The sequence below is a fragment of the Cricetulus griseus genome, chromosome 10, assembly GCF_003668045.3.
Source record: "Cricetulus griseus strain 17A/GY chromosome 10, alternate assembly CriGri-PICRH-1.0, whole genome shotgun sequence".
In the NCBI taxonomy this organism is placed as follows: Eukaryota; Metazoa; Chordata; class Mammalia; order Rodentia; family Cricetidae; genus Cricetulus; species Cricetulus griseus.
Window position 1 is genome coordinate 25,889,043 of NC_048603.1, and position 13,595 is coordinate 25,902,637.

Genomic DNA, 13,595 nt, shown 5'->3' on the forward strand with positions numbered 1-13,595 from the left:
TTTGACTGGGAGGCTGAGGGTAAGGGGGGTTGCTGACCCCAGGTCCTCTGCCCTTTAAGGCCTCTCTCTGATTATCATGTCCTCTTCATAGCTGCTCAGTGCTTCATCTCCCCTAATTTACAAACAGGGAAACTGAGGACACACTTGCTGAAAGGTACCGGGGGCCTATACTCCTTTACATGACCCAGGCTGCCTCCCTCTTGCAGTTGCCTGGCTTCCGCCTTTTTGGAAGGTCCTTTTCAATCGGCAAGGCCTCACTTCCTACCTTGCCAAATCGTTTCACAACTAAAAGGCAGTATCAGCAGCCTTCTCCTGGAAGGCAAACCAGTTAGGCTCAACCTGATTTCCAAAAGGCCTAGGGCTGTGTAGACACCAGAGAGCCTGCTCACAAGAAGTTTAAGGTCAATGACAGAAGAGAGGCAGGTCAATGAAACAGCTTCCCCACCAATCAAAACAGGAGGCGATCCATTGATTCAGCTCACTTGCCTGGCATGCTCGGAGCTCTGGCTTCAAATAAACTGACAGCAGAGAGACAACTCGGTTAAGAGCATTGTCTGCTCTTCCAGAGGGCCTGGGTTCGATTCCCGGAAACCACATGGCAAATGACAACTGTCTGTAACTCTGCAGGCACCGGGTACAAGTGTTGCACATACATACATACATACATACATACATACATACATGAGGGCAAAACACTCATACACATAAAAATAAGACAAAAAAGAACAAGAACAACCTATAAACAGCGCACCAAAGTAATAGAATTCTAAGATGAAAAGAGAATGAGTTGAGCATGGTGACAAACACTTTATCCCAGCACTCTGGAGAAAGAGGAAAGAAGACTGGGAATTTAAAAACCAACAGGAGAACCTGTCTCAAAGCAAAACAGTAGCTGGGGACGGTGGCCCATGCATTTAATAGAGCACTTGGGAGGAAGAGCTAAGTAGATTTTTGTTAGTTTGACGCCAGATGGGTCTGTCTACATAGAGACCGAGGACAGCCAAGGCTACATAGAGACACTGTCTAACAAAACAAAGCAAAACAAACAGAAAAGGAAAAGATTTAATATGGCCGTGGGCTAAGAGTGTAACCCAGACATTTGGCTAGCATGCCTGATTATTCCGTAGGCTGGATCCCCAGAACAGCGGGGGAAGGAAAGAAACAAGAGAGAAAGGGAGGGAGAGGGAAAAGGAGAGGGAGAGCAGGCTACAAGAAAGGGACTCCTGGGCTCCAAGACCACATCAACAAGCCAGTGTTGTTTCTCTTAATGACAGGGTGCAGGGAAGGCCATAGCCATCTTGGTACTGATGCAGGTCCCGCCCTGAGTCCCCCTAGCAGATAGACAGGCTGGTGCTCACAGGGCACCAAGGATGAGGAGGAAGCATTAGCGATTTCAAGGGAGCTCCAGCTTCCGTCTGCTGTGAAGTCAACAGCGATTCCATGGGACACAGTGCTGAACGGCTTTTGGTTGCAAAGCCAGGCAGGGTACCTGGAGAGAGCTATTTGCTAACCATCTCTTCCCATCTCTCCCCACCTAGCGGAGACCCAGTGGACCCCCTCCAAGTCCACAGCCCAGAACTCTTGCCGCACCGAACCTTTGTCTTATCTCGGCCTGCTGTGTGTGGCAGCAAAGACAGGCAGCTGAACAAAGGTATCGCCTCCAAAGCTACTGCTTCTCCTCAGACCGGAGTTGAGTGTGCAGGCAAGGCAGCCTCCTGCTCAAGGCCAAGGGCAGTCAGTCTTTTAGTTTGTTCTTCACCATCTTCTGACTTCTGGAAGTGGCCAAACCGCCCTGACCTAAATTCCATCAGCTTTGCTGCTGCCCAGCTACCTGGGGTGATGCCTTTAGCCCCCAGCTGGGCTCCTATTCTAAAACCTGGTGATAGTAATAACCCTATCTTTCGGGATTGCTTGGAAGTTAAAATGCAGTAATATACCTAAAAGCATTTAAAGCCAGCCTGAATGTGGTGAGATACACATATGATTCCAATATATAGGAGGTTGGGACCATTAGAATGCTAGTTCAAGGCCAGCCTAGGCAAAACCATACACAACCTTAAAAAGAACTCCATGAATGGATACAGGTGAGGGGTGGGAGTGGTTAGCGGAGGAGAGCTGGAGTTAGTATGTAAGATGAAATAAGATAAAAAGAGCTCGATGATGGCTGGACACTCTCTCTTAAGTACTCTGCAAAGTTGTGGATGACACAAATAAAAAGGATGATGAGCCTAGCACACTAAAGAAACTGAAAGTCACTGCCACATTACAGTCCTTGTTACTATTAGTTACTATGACTACGCATTGTTCCTTACAGGACCGGTGCCAGAAAAGTAAAATCCAACCATCCACGCCCCTACCGGACCTCACATGATCTACAGCCACATGGCCCCAAATCCCACATCTGACCTGATCGCCAAAGTCACACCCGGCTTCTACTCTGATGGCAGAACAAAGGATTCTCCATGCAGCCTTCTACGAGGTAGAACTTCTGACAGTTTCTAGACCGTTATAGAGGTGACTGACTGTCAGCAGGGCTTTACTGACACTGCTCTGCTTCTGTTTTGTTGTGACTTTCAGATGTTTAGTTTTCCAGGCAAGCCTCACACTGGAGTTCAAGCAGGCCTCCAGCCAAAACGGTTTTGAACTCATGGTAATCCTCCTGCTTCAGCTTCTCCTATGCTGGGATTATAAGCATGAGCCACCACACCTGGCTTCCAAGGGCAGTCTTTTTTTTTTTTTTTTTTAATTTATTTGTGTGTGGAGAGAATGTGCCACAGAAGACAACACTGGGGAGTCGGTTGTCCTCTTCCACCGTGGGTTTCAGTAGGTCATCTGACTTGCCAGGAAAACACTTGCACTCACGGGGCGGTCTCTTCCCCCTTTGAGTAAATATGCCAACATGGACATGAGAACACAGGGGAGATAAAGTCCCAGTGTCATCACTAACATTACAAAGGCAAATGGGGTGGGGGTCTCAGCAGGGTGGACAGTGTTCTATCAGCACCCAACTAGAGAAGGAAGGACACAGCAACAACCCAGTGCCTGGAAAGGGCACGTGATATCTACAACATATGGAAGTGTAGCCATAGCTGGCTTTCAGTGCGCCACGCCGCCAGTTCACTTGCCCGTTCGAATGGGGCAGACTTCACAAAGCCTCACCCCTAGATGGAGAGCTCATGGCTACTAAGGGAGGAAGAATCAGTTCTCTCCCTGGACGAGTCCCTATCCCTATTAGGTCATCCAATCCCCGGAAGTCAGCTCTAAACACGTGTACCCATAAGCAACAGTAAATGGGGACTCCTCAGACTATATATATAATATATATATATATATATATATATATGTGTGTGTGTTGTGTGTGTGTGTGTGTGTGTGTGCGCGCGCGCGCACACACACACACACACACACACACGTAATTTAAAAGGAAGTTATAAATTTGAAAGGGAGCTGGCGGGGGGGGGGGGGGGGAGACATATCCCAAATTGCAGGCAGGAGAGAGTGTGAATGCCATACTCACGAAATTCTCAAATGTATACATCAAAGCATAGAGTCCAGCAAATATCCAAAGCCCTCGACGTCCCTGGGAAAAGGCTGGCCTGTCCTTGATGTGAGCAAATTCAGGGTCACTCAACACAAAATGGAAGGGACGGTAACTGTGTTCCAAAAGAGTCAGCAGCTGAGGTACCCAACGAGAGCACAGAGCTTGGGCAGACAAAGGGGTGCAGACCTGGCACAACACAGGCCTCAGAAACCATGGAGATGCTAAGAACCCTGCAGTCTTTCCGATAACCAGTCACTCAAACCACGAGAAACATCAGAGACAGGACCCTTCCAGCTCTGAAAGCTGCTGGCCACAGCAGGGCCGGATGAGCCGGTGATGGTTGTGAAAAAGAGAAGAAAATTAAAAAGGAAGGAAGAAATCGATTTCTTCTACTTTTCAAGAGAAGCTGGCTTATGCAAAACTCTGCACTCAAGGCAGGTACAGCAGGAAGATGCAGCCACCCTTAACCAGGCAGACAACAAGGCAGTCCCAGCACCAGTCACTCCCAGACAGCTGGGGGAGGCGGGTGGTTCCCAGCATGATAGCCCACAATGCTCTAACCAGTCTTGATGCCTAACCGAATCTATCATGAACCATAATGTATACATTTTTTGAGCCCCAAAACCATAAAGCACATCCTCACCTCCGAGGTTTGTACCCAACACACGACAGTACCGGAGAGCAGGCCATGAGGTTTTTCCCAGTGGTGGATTCCATTTGTCCTTCTGCTTTCATGACAGCTTTGCTCCTGATAAAATCTCAGAGGAAATCCCACTTGGAGTTCCAAGGGTTGAACACAAACCCCTTCCCAGTAGCTAGAGTTTTAGAGGGACTAGCTATGACCATAGGACCGTGGCAAGTGAACAAGCCCCAACTTGTCACTGCCCATATGCAAAACAGGCCTGCAACGTCCTCCCACAAGCAGTTAAGTTCAACAGACAGAAGACTGAATCCTTAGCACCCCCCCACACACACACACAGACAGACAGACACAACACACACTTCGCCATGGCTTTCTCTTTGCCAATTGACTACAGCCCCTCAAAACAGACAAGAGGGGAAAGAAAACATAGAAACCTTCTCCCTACACCATCGTAAGTGATTTCTCTCCTCTTAATCTTCTAGAACATCCTGAAGAGCTCACAGGAACACACTCACACAGGCTTGGAAGCCAGTAGGAAAATCCATGATGTGTCTACTCAAGGGCACATGTAGCTTCATGGCTGCGCTTCCTGGAAGTCTGAGCCGCTCTCGTGGTACAGCAGAAAATATTAGCCAAGGAAGGGCCAATCTAGTTCAATCAACAGCCCATCCAAAGAGAATTAGCGTGAGGAGGGTGTCGGGGGGGCCTTCAACAAACACAAGAATGTAATACAAAAGCGGAGAAAGTTTCAGGACACAGTTGTGGGAGTTTTAGGAGATCACCTTCTTTCTGCCCCGAGGGGGTGTCTCAGAGGAGGGCTGGCCAAGGATGGAGGGAGCATCACTCCACACAGACTTCCAGTTTCGCAAATGAGGCCTTCAAACCACATCAGCGGCCCCAAATCTGCGCTGATTGCAGGGGGGCGTCTCTTTTTCAGACACGAGGAAATGGGATTTTGATCAAGTGCACAAATCCAGAACTCTCTCTCTCTGTCTATGCAAGAGCCAGTCTGTGTAACCTCCCCCACCCACACCCCTCACCCCAGCCCAAACACTCTGGCAGTCTCGAGTCTGCTGGTGAGGGGAAAGCGAACCCCCAAACCCCTTTTCCTCTATCCAGACTCTACATCCCTGGGCTCCAGAGTTTCCTGGGGATAAACTTGGAACTTACGGGAGGGTGGATTCAGCCATGACTCCCAGGTCACCCGGGCTGCCAACATCCTTTCCGCGTGGATGTCCACTCGGGGGGCTTTGGGGGCGCCGGGTGGCATCCTGGTCCGCAGCTCCTCTTCATGCCCGGCCTTGCGGAGCCCGCTCGGCCAGCGGGTCCATGTGCTCGGCGGCGGCGGCGGCGGCGGCGGCGCTGCACGCGCTCTGCCCGGCGGAGCGCGGGGCTGGCGGGTGGCCCGTGACGTCACGGCGGCTCGCTCCCGACCGGCGGCGGGGGAGGGGGAGCAGCGCGCGCCGCCGCCGCCGCCACCACCGGGCGAGCCGCGTGCGAGCCTGCCTGCGTGCGTCCCGGGTCCCCTGGTGCCTGGAGGTCCCCGGCATGCGAGGGTCCTGATCGGCCCTCCGCTTGCTATCCCGGGCGAAGAAGGCACCGAGCCCGAGAGGAGGAGCGCACAGAGGCGGCGTGCCGCCGAGGCTGCCCGGTGCCCTGCTAGAGAGGACGCGCTCCGCTCGCCCTGGGCTGGGGGATCTGGCGACACTTAGACCCGGGTCTCACGCGGGCAGCCCAGGCGCTGTCAGCTGCCTGCGTTCCTCCTCCCCCAGTGTCCCTCTCTAAAGCAGACACCCCACCACCCCACCCTTCACCGTGAAGTTAGCCTTCCTACTTTTCAGACAGAGGAGAGACCCCAGTGAATGAAAAGGACCAAGATGCTCGGAGATGACGTCATCGGCCCCAACAGGCGACCCCCTGAACCCGTTCCGTCCCCTAGTCTGAGAACATCCCCGTGCACCACCAAACGCAGTTCTGGGGAGAAGGAGGGGCGCAGGACGCACGCGCGCGCTAAGCGAACCTGGGAGAGGGACCACCTGTCTGTGCAGCATCCTTCGCTCCTGGTCCACGCAGGCTGCTGAACTAACCTCTCAGTGTCCAAAAGCCTCTCCCAAGAAAGAAGGCTGCTGTGGGTGGCCGGGGCGCACCTAGTTTTCTCTGCATCAAATCCAGGACTGAGCAGCGACCACCATCAGGCCCAGCTTGGTACCCTTCTCCACCAGGAAGGGGAAAGAGAGATGAGACAGACTCAGACCCCAGAAGGAAAGTGGACTCCGGCGAAACGCGGTGCGCAAAGCATGGCTAGACGACACCCTAACTGCGGGAAGGAACTAGGGCCCACTCTACACCCGGAATGCTACACCTCACATTATCCCAACTTCTCGGGGAGTCTTGTCTCCTCCCTCTTGTCTCCTTCCTTCGGTCTCTTCTTTCTTCCTTGCTTCTTAGCCACACGAAGATTTCTCCTTTTAAAGACAATGTACCTGTCTCTCGCGCCAGTGCCATGCGCACAGATAATCGCGCTGCGTCGGCTTCGTGTCCACTCTGCGCGTGGCTGAGCAGGTGCTCGGTTAAGGTTGCCCACGACCTCTTACGCTAGAGAGCGAAGGTGTCCCTCAAGTTCAGTGTCTACGTCGGATGCAGTAGGCGCTTCCAATGCTTGCAGCACATCCCAGGCCACCTGCTGCGACCTTGGGAAGCTGTAACCAGAGAGAGACTCACTTTTCAAGGCCCAGTTTTCAAGACCGGTCTCAGTACCAGATCCTTGCACATGTTGCCTGGTTGTTGGGTTAGTCATGTTAGCCCCTGACAGAGGGAGGACCTTTTTCATCCAGGCTCCTTCACCTTTGTTTGACCTTGAAACCATTTGCCCTTCTCTGGACTGAATTCTGCTGTGCTAATCATAGACTCCTGGTTTTTTTTTTTTTTTTTAATTTCCTTTTAAAAAGCTCTTTCTATGGAATGTCCAAAAAAAAATTTCCAGTAAGATTTCCCAGGAGAAAGTATTTTTAATAGTACTACTATCCAGAACAAACATTATAATGTATCTGCTTTTAATTTTGTTTAAAGTCACTTTCAGGGCAGTGGAGCCCAAGTACTGGGGTTTGATCCCACGCAGCACGTAAACCCAGGTATGGTGTCCCTTGCCTAAAGTCCCTGTGGAGACAGGAAGATCTGGAGTGCAAGGCTACATGGACTTGTATACATGAGATCCTGTCTCAAAAATAAATAAATAAATAAATAAATAAATAAATAAAATGTAAAAAGGGAAATTTTTTCTTATAATAGTGATGCTATATATGTATTTATATTTAAATTATGCAAAATATAGAAAAATCTGGGAAAAGTAAACTCTCAGCTAGCTGTAGCTTTCAGGAGAATTAATAAATTCTAGAAATTAGTTCAGGTACAGACAGACAGTGTAGACATAGGAACTGATGCCTTCCTGAGGCTGATAATGTAAAAATAACTTTATCTCAGATGTCAATATCTTGAACTATTTTTAAATGTGCTGTTTATACTATCTTTCATTTTTAAACATGTACTTAATTTTGCTTGTGTGTGCATGTGTACAGGCGTGCTGGCCTGGAACTCATTCTGTAGACCAGAGTGGCCATGAACTCACAGGGATCGGCCTGACTCTGCCTCCCAAGCTCTGGGATTAAAGGTGTGCACCACCACCGCCCGGCCAAAATGAAGGTTTATAAAGTGTGGTGTTGTACATCTTTAGTCCTAGCACTTATGAGACACAGGCAAGTAGATCTCGAGTTTAAGGCCAGTCTGGTGGTCTACAGAGTGAGTTTCAGAACACTCAGAGCTCCATAGAAGAACCCTGTCTTGTAAACAAAATAAAACAAAAAATTTAAAGAGAAGGAGAAAAGTTTTGATTATATTTATTTATGTGTACAGGCCATAGAACATACATGGTGGTTAGAGGACACCTTGTAGAGGTTGGGTCTCTCATTCTAGCCTGTGGGTCCCTGAGATTGAACTCAGGTCATCAGACTTGGTAGCAAATGCCTTAAACTGCTGAAACACCTCAGCCATTCTCTGCCTCCCTCCCTCCCTCCCTCCCTCCCTCAGTGTCTATTACGATTTAAACTCAGGACCTCATACAGCTAGACAAGGAGCCAAAAGAACGGCTGCATTTGAAATATCTCTTTGTGACATGAAAATAAATAAATACATAAATAAAGATTCTTAAATCAGCCTCCAGGAGTTCAGAAATGTGAAGACGGAGAGCAGACAGGAGCTCTGGTGGTATGCGTCACTCCTTTCATCTGAGAGAACAGGCAGCCTTCCCCATGGCATCTGCTCATTTCCCACTCTGCTGCTTGTGAGTGGTAAGACTCTCTTCAGGTCGCCACCTTCCATTCCATACTGTAATTTCTGTGGCTGCATTTATGGGACCTGGAATGAAAGAGATGCAATGTTCAGGACCAGTCCGTCCGCTTTCTATACCTGCTTCTCTATGTAAAACCTCCGGTCCACCATCAGACAAGAGTAAGCTCCTTCTATGTTATGAGACAGCAAATCCAGCTCAAGAAGTAGAGGGGGGTGGAGCCAGAAGGGACTTGAGTCTAGTTAATCTTCCTCCTGAGAAGGAGCCAGACTAGAGACAAGACACCAGTCCAGGAAGAGAGACCAGCAGGCTAAAGGACTGGAGGCACATAAGACAAGGTCATCAGGCCGGGCTGTGGTAGCGCACGCCTTTAGTCCCAGCACTCGGGAGGCAGATATCTGTGAGTTCGAGACCAGCCTGAGCTAGTTCTAGGACAATGTCCAAAACCACAGAGAAACCCTGTCTCGAAAAACCAAAAAAAGACAAGGTGATCAGCCATTCAGCCCAGGCTAGCTGAGTAAAAGACAGGCCAACAGCTGCAGACAATTTTCCGTTAGGCTCAGAACCATGTGTTTTCAGCTGACCACCCATCTCCAGCGCCAGTTTCGTAAACATGGGTGACTCCAGGAGCCAGTGAATGACTCTCGTGAGAGAGCAGGAAGCAAGGGCTTGGATCCAGATCTGGAAGCACACCGGAAGGCCTGCTCTTGACAGAAGCTGAAGAGAGGGGAGGAGCCTGTGCTGAAACCTGGAAAATGAAGCTGGGTTGGCCAGTTGACCAGAGAGGCATTTGAGCAAAGAGAACAGTCTGTCAAGAACCGGAAACTAGAGTACAGAGTCCCCAGGAAAGGTTAGAGCAGAGGCCTTGCATGCCATGCTGAGGGTCTCACCTTTGTCTTGAAGATCTGTGAGCAGGGCTGAGACTTGAGGTATCCTGCCCATTGGAAAAACATCACCCAGCTGTCACACCAAGACTGGATTTCAGTACAGTCTGGTCAGAAGCAGAGGCCAGGTAGAAGATCACAGCAGATGGCTGAGCTGGAAAGGTCACCTTGGGAGTACAGAGGACTGGATATGGAGGACAAACCTACCAGATGAACATGGATGAGGGAGAGAAGGGAGGGCTGGGGAGGACTGCCGGGTTCTGTGTTCTGGCTACCGGGGAGTGGTGGGACTGGTCATTTAAATGTGAAACAAAAGAAGACAACACAGCTGTGTGCAGATGGTAGAAGTCAGTCCTCGTCTGTGAGCATCTCATCAGGAGGCTAGCCTATGTGTCCTTAGCACACGGAAGGACTCTCAGCAGAAAATAGAATCTTTCTGTTTTTGACAGGCTCATTAACTAGGGCAGGCTAGCCCAGAACTCCCTTATCCAAGTACTAATGAAACGCCACCCTGCTACATTTCCAACACCAGACAAGGTTGGTGTGTCCAGGGTTGCATGGGCATAAGCTGATATAGAGCTCATCATGCTCCTGCCTCAGTCCCCAGAATGCTGGGATTACAGTCATGCATCACCAGTTCAAGCAAGATAGTCACCCAGCAGTGTAAAAGGGAGTTCTTTTTTGTTTGTTGGTTTGTTTTTACAGACAGGGTTTCTCTGTGTAGTTTTGGAGCCTATCCTGGCACTCACTCTGTAGACCAGGCTGGCCTCGAACTTGCAGAGATCCGCCTGCCTCTGCCTCCCAAGTGCTGGAACTAAAGGTGTGTGCCACCAACACCCAGTCTAAAAGGGAGTTCTTAATTGGTCCAAGTAATTAAAAAAAAAAAAAAAAAGGTTTGTTAGTGACAAGCTGTATCCTCTGAGCTTCAAACAGGCTTCATTTGTACAAGAAAGATTGTTACCACACTGTGGTGGTTTACGTGTTAGGCAGTGGTGACAATGTTTTAAGTGAGAGGAAAAATTCTGAGAATTGAATATTTTGTGGACCAAAATAGGCACAGGTTGACTGTATTCAGAAAACAATCAGTGGTTCGTTGCGATGGCACATTTCTAATCCCAGCACTCCAGGGCCAGAGGCAGGCAAGTCTCTGAGTTGGAGGCCAGCCTGGTCTACAGAATAAGTTACAGGACAGGCAGAGGTATGTATTAAGACCCTGTCTCAAACTGGGCATTGGTGGCACACGCCTTTAATCCCAGCACTCGGGAGGCAGAGGCAGGTGGATCTCTGTGAGTTGGAGGCTAGCCTGGTCTCCAGAGTGAATGTCAGGATAGGCTCCAAAGCTACACAGAGAAACCCTGTCTCGAAAAACAAAACAAAACCAAAAATGACCCTGTCTCAAAGCAATAAAATCAACAAACAGAAAACACTCAGCAAAGTGGGGGGGGGGTGCTTCTACTTGCTCTCAAATGTCTCATGAGTGGCTAGGACACAGCCTTCCCCCCAATGTCTGTCTGGTGACTAGGTGCCTCTTGCTCTTCTTATACTTACAGCCAAGGCTCTGGAAAAAACAAACAAACAAAAAAAAAAAAAAAAAAAAAAACTTGCCTCTCTTCCTTCTAGATTCTGCAACAGTCCTCCAAATTCAATTCTCCTCCCCACTGATGGTCTCTAAATAGTTGGTACCTGTGGAGGACCTGCTAGAGACACTGTGGTCTACACAAAACACGTGGTTCTTTTCACCTATAACACCCAGCTTGAGCGTTTACCTCTTCTCCTCTCTGGTTCTTCCCCACAGCCATGCTTGCCTGGAAACCCATGGCTCTTTACCACCTAAGCCTCCACTTCCTTCTTGGTTCCTGAAGGGCCCTGGGGCTCAGACTCTTTCAGCTCCCAGTCTTCACATCAAACAGGCCAGCTGAAGCCCCAAGAAATCACTGGTCTTGGCTAAGGTTTAACAACTAGAGAGTGTCATTCCCGTGACTTGCGGCCCAGCCCCCACTGTGCTCTGGTGGCTGATGAAGTGAGGCCAGGCCACTCAGAGAGTGACACTTACAGGGAGCTCTTGCCCTTTTCCTTTTCCTTTTGGAGGGCCGTGAAGGCCCAGGTGGATGTCAGGAAGGTGTGCTTTAAACCTTGTAGTTACCGTATCACTCTGGATGAATTGCTCAGAGTTTCGCTATTTTTTTTTTCTTTCTTTCATTTATTTGTTTAGCCGAAGTCAAGTACATGTGATACGAAATGTACTATTTTGTGCATGATCAAAGTCATATGAGTTCAGTACATTAAGTCTTTTCACTCTCTTGGGAATTCACTGGGATCCATTTCCCAAACAAACTCTTCATTTTACCAAACTGAAACTGGCAGCTACAGAAGTGGTTCCGTCAGCCAAGTGCCTGCGGTACAAGCCTGGAACCCTGAGTTTAGACCCTCAGCACCCACATAAAAACTAGAAATGGTGGTGAATATCTGTAAGCCCCAGTGTGGGACAGGAGACAGAGGCAGGAGGATCCCTGGAGAGTCAAACTAATGAGCTCCAGGCTCAATGAGAAAGCTATCTCAAAAACTAGGGTGGAGATCAGGGTGAATGCAGTGGCGCACACCTTTAATTCCAGCCCTAGGGAGGCAGAGACAGGCAGATCTCAGTGAGTTCAAGGTCAGCCTGGTCTCCAGGACAGGCTCCAAAGCTATGGTGGCACAAACCTTTAATCCGGGCCTCCACAATCTGGTGCAAACACATACATACACACTTTTTTTTTTTTTTTCAAAACTGCACCCATCACACAATAGCCCCCTCTTCCTTCCACCCTGTTAGGCTAGGACGAGAAAAGCCTGTGCTTCTATTGGGCTAGAAACCACGTGTTATGTGTAGACCACAGTTTCTCCAGCACCTCCTCCACACGTATTAACTATTTAGAGGCCACCAGCGGAGAGACAATTGAACTAGGAGAATTGTTTCGAAATCCAGAAAAAAACAGAGGCAAGCCCTCTCCAGAGCCATGGCGGTATGAGTTTGGCAAGAGCAAGTGGGTGACTCTGAGGGACCTGTCACCACACAGGCATTGGGAAGAAGAGGTCCCTAAAAGCCACCATTCGACTTTGTGTTTTTATGGACTGGACTCTTTGAGACTTTTCATATAAGTTATCCTTTACTCTTTGACTTTTCTTTTCTTTCTTTCTTTCTTTTTTTTTTTTTTTTCTCTTTTTGTTTTTTCGAGACAGGGTTTCTCTGTGGCTTTGGGGCCTATCCTGGAACTAGCTCTTGTAGACCAGGCTAGTCTCGAACTCACAGAGATCCGCCTGCCTCTGCCTCCCGAGTGCTGGGATTAAAGTCATGCTCGAATGAAATTCTTTTAATGAAGTACACACCTCCGCCATCAATAAAATTTCCTGTAAATGCAAAGCCGGTTGTTCCCCATCCATCTTCTCCACGGCGCTAAGATTCTGGGACACACGTAACTTCTAGGAATCTCTCTTTTCTTCTTTGGATTCCATGTCTGGAGCTGGAGTAGACTGATCACTGAGCTTGGGGTTTGCTTTCAGCTAACATCCCCCTGTTTCCACCACTCCGTGCCCGGTAGCTGGTAACCAATTCCCTTGATGCTTCTAGGAGCTCAACCTGTTCGTACTCCACGTATTAGAAAGCTCACAGAGCCCCTGTCTTGCTGGGCCTGTCTTACTGCATTCAGCACAATGCTGTCCGGGTCCACCATGTTCTTGTAAACTGTGTAATTTCCTTTTTTTTTTATGGCCAGCCAGCACCTTATTGTGTACCAAGTGCATTTTCTTCACCCATGCCCCACTCAGTGACTTCTTAGGTTTTTTCTGTACCTCTGACTTGTGAAAATACCGCAGTGATCAGAATAGACAAATGTCTGTTTAACCCACTAATTCAAAGCTAGAAGGGGAATTGCTCAACCACAGAAAAGTTCTATTTCTAATTTTCAATTTTTTTATTTTTAATTTTGTAGGCACATGCCCGTTTTTTTTTTTCATGAAAAAAAAAAACTGTCCTAATTTACATTCCCAGCAGCATGAGAAAGTCTCTCTCAGCATTTTTTTTTCCCCTCTGTGTAGGCTTGGCTGCTCTGGAACTAGCTCTGTAGATCAGGCTGGCCTCAAACTCACAGAGGTCTGCCTGCCTCTGCCTCCTGAGTACTGGGATTAAAGGCATGTGTCACCACCGCC

General features: G+C 48.9%; 1 long non-coding RNA gene across 1 annotated transcript; it reads left to right on the top strand.

The window, feature by feature from the left end:
* Positions 1-3,473: 3,473 nt before the first annotated feature.
* Positions 3,474-7,450, top strand: LOC118239358. Its single transcript, XR_004771277.1, has 2 exons — positions 3,474-4,635; positions 6,026-7,450. It is a non-coding gene; the product is annotated as an uncharacterized LOC118239358 (long non-coding RNA).
* Positions 7,451-13,595: the final 6,145 nt, after the last annotated feature.